This window comes from Salvelinus sp. IW2-2015, linkage group LG1, assembly GCF_002910315.2.
Source record: "Salvelinus sp. IW2-2015 linkage group LG1, ASM291031v2, whole genome shotgun sequence".
NCBI lineage: Eukaryota > Metazoa > Chordata > Actinopteri > Salmoniformes > Salmonidae > Salvelinus > Salvelinus sp. IW2-2015.
Window position 1 is genome coordinate 57,099,416 of NC_036838.1, and position 8,267 is coordinate 57,107,682.

Genomic DNA, 8,267 nt, shown 5'->3' on the forward strand with positions numbered 1-8,267 from the left:
AGCATTGTTGTAAGGAGTGATATGCCCTCAATCACCATTCTGATAGTACCTAGTAGTACAGTATACCACATTGAGAAATAGCACTAAACAAGATTAAAGGTTATTCAGCCCTTATTGTTACAGGATTTCCACATCAATCAACACTGCATGTCACACATCCTATGGTTCTCATGGACTGYAATGTCCTTTCCCTTTACATTACTGAGGTAACAGCAGCCTCTGCTGGTCTCTTTCTTCTAAGTAGGAAAAAGTGTAGGATGAAATGTGTTATTTACCTGTCCTCCCTGATCTGAAAGTAGAATGCTGCTCAGAGGGTATTGTTTCATGTGAATAGAGTAGCTTTTCCATGTCTATCATTAGTGACAGGCTATAGAAAGTGCATGCAGAAAATGACTGTATTGTGYTCTACAGCAGGTAACGATTTGAGGCAATTACTCTATTACTTTAAAGTATCTTCATTTAGCAAAGGACACTGACACAGAGAGAGGGCTTTGTACATCAAAGCACGGCAGATTACAGTCGAGTCAATTGGTCGCCTTAATTAATATGCAAAGCCAAACACAGTGCAAAGAAGCCTGAAGTGTTACAGCAGTCTTTCATTTGTTTCGTTATTAAATAGGGAGAGAGAAGCACATTTTATTAGGTAGAGTTACCAACGGCTTCGGAATGTCTGATTAAACAAGTGTTCTGCCCAATAGCCACAGGGTTAGGTTAGGTACACCATGATTCTGTGTGGAGGGATAACCAAATCATCTCATGTTTAATTGATTCATTTTACACCCTGCTGATTTTGTTCATCTTGACCTTTTTAGTTAAYATATAGTCACTAGTTTATATCATTTAATATTTTCTATACAGAATTTGTCACAYCATTGGAATGACTGTAATACTAAGAGCTCTATTCAGTCTGTAAATTTGACGGGTTACAGATTCCGCGATAGAAATGTTAAGGTACTTGCCGATTGASCCGACATATGCAGCGTGAACGTTGCCTTTAAATTTCAATCATGCTGTAAAGCTGAACTTCCCAYAAGATTATTGCCTGGCTACCCAAACTCCTTGCTCCGGCCAAATGCTACTCCACGCCCACGTTAGTTTCTTCTCCACAATGAGTCTGGATCCGAGTACGTCCCAGACGATTTCTAGAATGGAAATCCATTCTAGACCATCTGATTGGTCACAGAAACCGATGGGTTGGGCCAGAGCCAGAACARACGTGGGTATAGCAGCATTTTGAAAATGTGTCATTGGCTTTGATACTCTGATTGGTTAGAGATTATCCAATCGCTGATGACTTTGTTTTGTACAACACCCCTCATTTTAACGTGACCACAAACAACTTCAATGATGGCAGTCTCAGATTGAAGTATGTAGCGAACAATRYAGCAGCAGYAGAATTCAGTTTGAATCGTCAGTCAAGATTGAATAGAGCCCTAKATCGATTTTTATGGCATTGGTAATGTGTGAGTTGAGCACCCTCTGCTGGAGGGAATCAGACCTACAGTGGTGTCCATGATGAGTGGCTCTCCAGAGTCACCTAAAGAATGAGAGCGGGTTGCCTTAGCAACTGCAGACGGGTTAGAGCAGTGGCTATTCAGTTTCATATTATCCATAAAGATCTGCTTAATCATTTAAAACCAACACACAAAWCCATTGGTGGCCATCACAGAAAAATGATATATTTATTTTAAAATATTGCTGTGCTGTCGAGTTCAATGATGGTACCGTCTTCTATTGTTGTTTAAATCAGCTGACCCATATCATTTCCAGTGTACAATGGTTTTGATATACATATCTTTATGATGTATACAGTGGGGAGAACAAGTATTTGATACACTGCCGATTTTGCAGGTTTTCCTACTTACAAAGCATGTAGAGGTCTGTAATTTTTATCATAGGTACACTTCAACTGTGAGAGACGGAATCTAAAAAATCCTGAAAATCACATTGTTATGATTTTTAAGTAATTAATTTGCATTTTATTGCATGACATAAGTATTTGATCACCTACCAACCAGTAAGAATTCCGGCTCTCACAGACCTGTTAGTTTTTCTTTAAGAAGCCCTCCTGTTCTCCACTCATTACCTGATTAACTGCACTTGTTTGAACTCGTTACCTGTATAAAAGACACCTGTCCACACATTCAATCAAACAGACTCCAACCTCTCCACAATAGCCAAGACCAGAGAGCTGTGTAAGGACATCAGGGATACAATTGTAGACCTGCACAAGGCTGGGATGGGCTACAGGACAATAGGCAAGCAGCTTGGTGAGAAGGCAACAACTGTTGGCGCAATTATTAGAAAATGGAAGAAGTTCAAGATGACGGTCAATCACCCTCGGTCTGGGGCTCATGCAAGATCTCACCTCCTGGGGCATCAATGATCATGAGGAAGGTGAGGGATCAGCCCAAACTACACGGCAGGACCTGGTCAATGACTGAAGAGAGCTGGGACCACAGTCTCAAAGAAAACCATTAGTAACACACTACGCCGTCATGGATTAACGCAAGGTCCCCCTGCTCAAGCCAGCGCATGTCCAGGCCCGTCTGAAGTTTGCCAATGACCATCTGGATGATCCAGAGGAGGAATGGGAGAAGGTCATGTGATCTGATGAGACAAAAATAGAGCTTTTTGGTCTAAACTCCACTCGCCGTGTTTGGAGGAAAAAGAAGGATGAGTACAACCCCAAGAACACCATCCCAACCGTGAAGCATGGAGGTGGAAACATCATTCTTTGGGGATACTTTTCTGCAAAGGGACAGGACGACTGCACCGTATGAGGGGAGGATGGATGGGCAATGTATCGCGAGATCTTGGCCAACAACCTCCTTCCCTCAGTAAGAGCATTGTAGATGGGTCGTGGCTGGGTCTTCCAGCATGACAACGACCCGAAACACACAGCCAGGGCAACTAAGGAGTGGCTCCTAAGAAGCATCTCAAGGGCCTGGAGTGGCCTAGCCAGCTCCAGACCTGAACCCAATAGTAAATCTTTGGAGGGAGCTGAAAGTCCGTATTGCCCAGCGACAGCCCCGAAACCTGAAGGATCTGGAGAAGGTCGTATGGAGGAGTGGGCCAAAATCCCTGCTGCAGTGTGTGCAAACCTGGTCAAGAACTACAGGAAACGTATGATCTCTGTAATTGCAAACAAAAGGTTTCTGTACCAAATATTAAGTTCTGCTTTTCTGATGTATCAAATACTTATGTCATGCAATAAAATGCAAATTAATTACTTAAAAATCATACAATGTGATTTTCAGGATTTGTTTTAGATTCCGGTCTCCACAGTTGAAGTGTACCTATGATAAAAATTACAGACCTCTACATGCTTTGTAAGTAGGAAAACCTGCAAAATCGGCAGTGTATCAAATACTTGTTCTCCCACTGTATGTAACACTTATGGTTTATTTATTTACTAAAAACAAACTTCTTTTCGGTTTGTTGCACATGTCAAAAACAATAGATGATCGAGACAGATTATGAAGTCATAAATCTATGCATGAAACATATTTTTAAAATGAAACAAAGCATACGCCTATAAAGTCTAGATGCACAAATGCCTCTGAAAATAGTACATAACCAACCGTGTCCTTGGACACTGGTCTGTGTAGGGAAGGGGTTATTCACACTGCATTTTATTGTGAATGATTGATTGCATTTTCTCTACTGCTTTTCAGAGGAGCTTTCACAGGCCTATTTATTAATTGCTATTAGATATTACCTCTGGACCTGGCTACACGCAAGACCTGCCATGGACCCCATTGTCAGTTTATGTATAACCGAAGTCATTGTAATGCACCCAACCCCCACCCTCCATCAATAACGCAAAGGTCCAGTTGTTTATGCTTCAACAAACAGTAAAAAATTACATGGCAAGTGGCAACATGACGTGTAACCACCGAATAGTGAACTTAGGTCCTCTGCACAGCTCAAGACCACATTAGCCCACTGAGCTACCATTGGTCTTTAAGCCTCAGGCAAAGTACTCTGTGTGAGTTGGGGAGAACATCCTCCTCTGCTATACTTCACTGCTTTGTTAATCTTTTTTATGAATCAGTTTGGATTAGAATGCCTGTGCCCTGTGTAAATGCCTATCCCCAAGATAACAGTACAGTACATTGCACTACATATACGCTACACTACATAACATTACCCTACACTACACTACTCTACACTACATAACATTACCCTACCCACACAACTAACATACCCACCCTACACTACATAACATTACACTACACTACATAACATTACCCTACACTACACTACTCTACACTACATAACATAACATTACCCTACACTACACTACATAACATTACCCTACCCTACACTACATAACATTACCCTACACTACACTCACCATAACATTACCCTACACTACACAACTCTACACTACATAACATTACCCTACACTACACACATTAGCATTGCCCTACACTACACTACTCTACACTACATAGCATTACCCTACACTACATAACATTACCCTACCCTACACTACATAACATTACCCTACACTACACTACATAACATTACCCTACACTACACTACTCTACACTACATAACATTACCCTACACTACACTACATAGCATTACCCTACACTACACTACATAGCATTACCTACACTCACCACTACTCTACACTACAGTACACTAGCACCTGCGATAAAAGCCTCTGAACCCCCTGCCTTCCCTTGGCTGAACCATCTGTCTCCCCCTACTGGTGCCAATAACACATGCAGTGTTACACGTAACACACATGCCACTTGGCCCAAGGTGTTGGCATCATAGACAATAATTATATAATGCTGTCTGTTTACTATATAATCTGTGCGCCTGTTTTGATGTTTTCTGCCTTTTACATTTTTTAAATAAATTATTTTATTAAATTAGGTCCATAATAAAAAACAACAACAGTTTTTAATAAAATGTAATTGCCAATCCAGAAAATGTGTTGTGAAAAAAWATATATATATTATCACAGTACAACCGTCTTTCCTAGCACATTTGGTCCATTCATAACAGAGCTGTTTTTGTTTTCCACCTTGAACAGAAAGCTACTGTTACTGCAGAGCAAAAACAAAAAGGGTAACCCAAAAAAGAGGTAACACTAGCCTGGTGTCTGTTCGTTGATGACTGGTTCCTCTTAAGATTGCTTATTGCTTGGGTTTTTAGATAGACACAGCCTGTATTGTTGAGGTCTCCTTGTGAAAAAAAATGCATGTTGTAGATAAAAACAATATACTGTTCACAGCTGGTTCAAATCAAATCAAATGTATTGGTCACATACAAGTGTTTAGCAGATGTTATTGCGGGTGTAGCGAAATGCTTGTGCTTCTAGCTCCGACAGTGCAGTAATATCTAACACGTAATATACAACAGTTTCACAACATATACTGAAAATACACGTACATCTAAGTAAGGAATGGATTAAGAGTATATATGCATATTGTCACGTTCTGACCTTAGTTTCTTTTTTATGTCTTTGTGTTAGGTTGGTCAGGGCGTGAGTTGGGGTGGGCAGTCTATGTTCTTTTTTCTAGGTTGTTTGTTTTCTATGTGTTTGGCCTGGTGTGGTTCCCAATCAGAGGKAGCTGTTTATCGTTGTCTCTGATTGGGAGKCATATTTAGGTAGCCTGTTTTCCATTGTGTGTTGTGGGTGGTTATTTTCCGTTTCAGTGTTTGCACCATACGGGACTGTTTCGGTTGTTTGTTTGTACTTTTGTTATTTTGTTCAGTGTTCTGTTGATTTATTAAATATCTCATTATGAAAACTTACCACGCTGCACATTGGTCCGATCCTTGCTACTCCTCCTCAGACGAAGAGGAAATCCGTTACAGAACCACCCACCAGAAAAGGACCAAGCAGCGTGGTAACCAGGAGCAGAGGGTTCTGGACTCCTGGACATGGGAGGACATTTTGGACGGCAAAGGACCCTGGGCACAGCCGGGGGAGTATCGCTGTCCGAAAGAGGAGCTGGAGGCAGCTAGAGCGGAGCGTCGCCACTACGAGGAATTGGCGCGAGGTAATGGGCACGAGAGGCAGCCCCAGACATTTCTTTGGGGGGGGCACACGGGTAGATTGGCGGACTCAGGTATGAGACCTGAGCCAACTCCCCGTGCTTCACGTGGCGAGAGAGTGACTGGGCAGGCACCGTGTTATGCGGGGGAGCGCACGATGTCCCCAGTGCGCACGCATAGCCCAGTGCGRTACATCACAGCTCCTCGAATCGGCCGGGCTAGAGTGGGCATCGAGCCAGGAGGGATCAGCGCATCTGGTCTCCAGTGCGTCTCCTTGGCCCGGGTATACTGCACCAGCCCTACGCACGGTGTCTCCAGTTCGCCAGCACAGCCCAGTGCGGCCTGTTCCAACTCCCCGCACTTGCCGGGCTACAGGGGGGATCCAGCCAGGACGAGTGGTGCTAGCTCTGCGCTGGAGACCGCCAGTGCGCCTCCACGGTCCAGTGCATCCGGTGCCTCGGCCAAGGACAATGCCTCCTGCATGTCTCCCCAGCCTGGTGAGTCCTGTGCCTTCTCCCAGAGCCAGGCCTTCTGTGTGTCTCTCCAATCCAGTGATAATTCATGGCAAGAAGCCTCCAGTGATAATCCATGGCAAGAAGCCTCCAGTGATAATCCATGGCACAAAGCCTCCAGTGATAATCCATGGCACGAAGCCTCCTGTGAGGATCCATGGCACGAAGCCTCCGGTGAGGATCCATGGCACGAAGCCTCCGGCGACGCCCTCTAGTCCGSAGCCTCCAGTGACGCCCTCTAGTCCGGAGCCTCCAGCGACGCCCTCTAGTCCGGAGCCTCCAGCGACGCCCTCTAGTCCGGAGCCTCCAGCGTCATCCTCCTGRCCGGAGCCTCCAGCGTCGTCCTCCTGTCCGGAGCAGCCGGAGTCTCCCTCCTGTCCGGAGCAGCCGGAGTCTCCCTCCTGTCCGGAGCAGCCGGAGTCTCCTTCCTGTCCAGAGCAGCCGGAGCCTCCTGTCAGTCAGGAGCTGCCGGAGCCGCCCGTCAGTCAGGAGCTGCCGGAGCCGCCCATCAGTCAGGAGCTGCCGGAGCCGCCCGTCAGTCAGGAGCTGCCGGAGCCGCCCGTCAGTCAGGAGCTGCTGGAGCCGCCCGTCACTCCGGCGCTGCCGGAGTCTCCCATCTATTCGGGGCCCGTCTGGCCCCGAGGCCTTGTGAATGTTGACCTGTTTAAAGGTCTTACGGCTACGGAGAGCATGATCACACAGTCGTCCAGAACTGCTGGTGCTCTCATGCATGTTGCAGTGTTACTTGCCTCGAAGCGAGCATAGAATTAATTTCTCTTGTCTGGTAGGTTTGTGTCACTGGGCAGCTCGCGGCTGTGCTTCCCTTTGTAATCTGTAATTGTTTGCAAGCCCTGCCACGTCCGACGAGTGTCAGAGCCGGTGTAGTATGATTCAATCTTAGTCCTATATTGAGGCTTTGCCTGTTTGATGGTTCATCCGAGGGTATAGRGGGATTTCTTATAAGCTTCCAGGTTAGAGTCCCGCTCCTTGAAAGTGGCAGCTCTACCCTTTAGCTCAGTGCGGATGTTGCCTGTAATCCATGGCTTCTTGTTGGGGTGTGTACGTACAGTCACTGTGGGGACGACGTCATCYATGCACTTATTGATGAAGCCTGTGACGGATGTGGTGTACTCCTCAATATCATCAGAAGAATCCCAGAACTATTCTAGTCTGTGCTAGCAAAACAGTCCTGTAGCAGAGCATCGGCTTCATCTGACCACTTTCTTATTGACTGAGTCACTGGTGCTTCCTGCTTTAGTTTTTGCTTGTAAGCAGGAATCAGGAGAATAGAATTTTGGTCAGATTTGCCAAATGGAGGGRGAGGGGAAGCTTTCAAATCAAATAAAATCAAAATAAAATTGTCACGTGTACCGAATACAACAGGTGTAGACCTTACAGTGAAATGCTTACTTACAGGCTCTAACCAATAGTGCAAACAATAGGTAAGTAAAGAAATAAAAACAACAGTAAAAGACAGTGAAAAACAGTAGCGAGGCTATACACAGTAGCGAGCCTATAAAAGTAGCGAGGCTACATACAGACACTGGTTAGTCAGGCTGATTGAGGTAGTATGTCCATGTAGATATGGTTAAAGTGACTATGCATATATGATGAACAGAGAGTAGCAGCAGCGTAAAGAGGGGTTGTACGCGTCTCTTTGTGTGGAGTAAAGGTGGTCTAGAGTTTCTTTCCCTCTGGTTGCACATTTAACATGCTGGTAGAGATGAAGTAAAA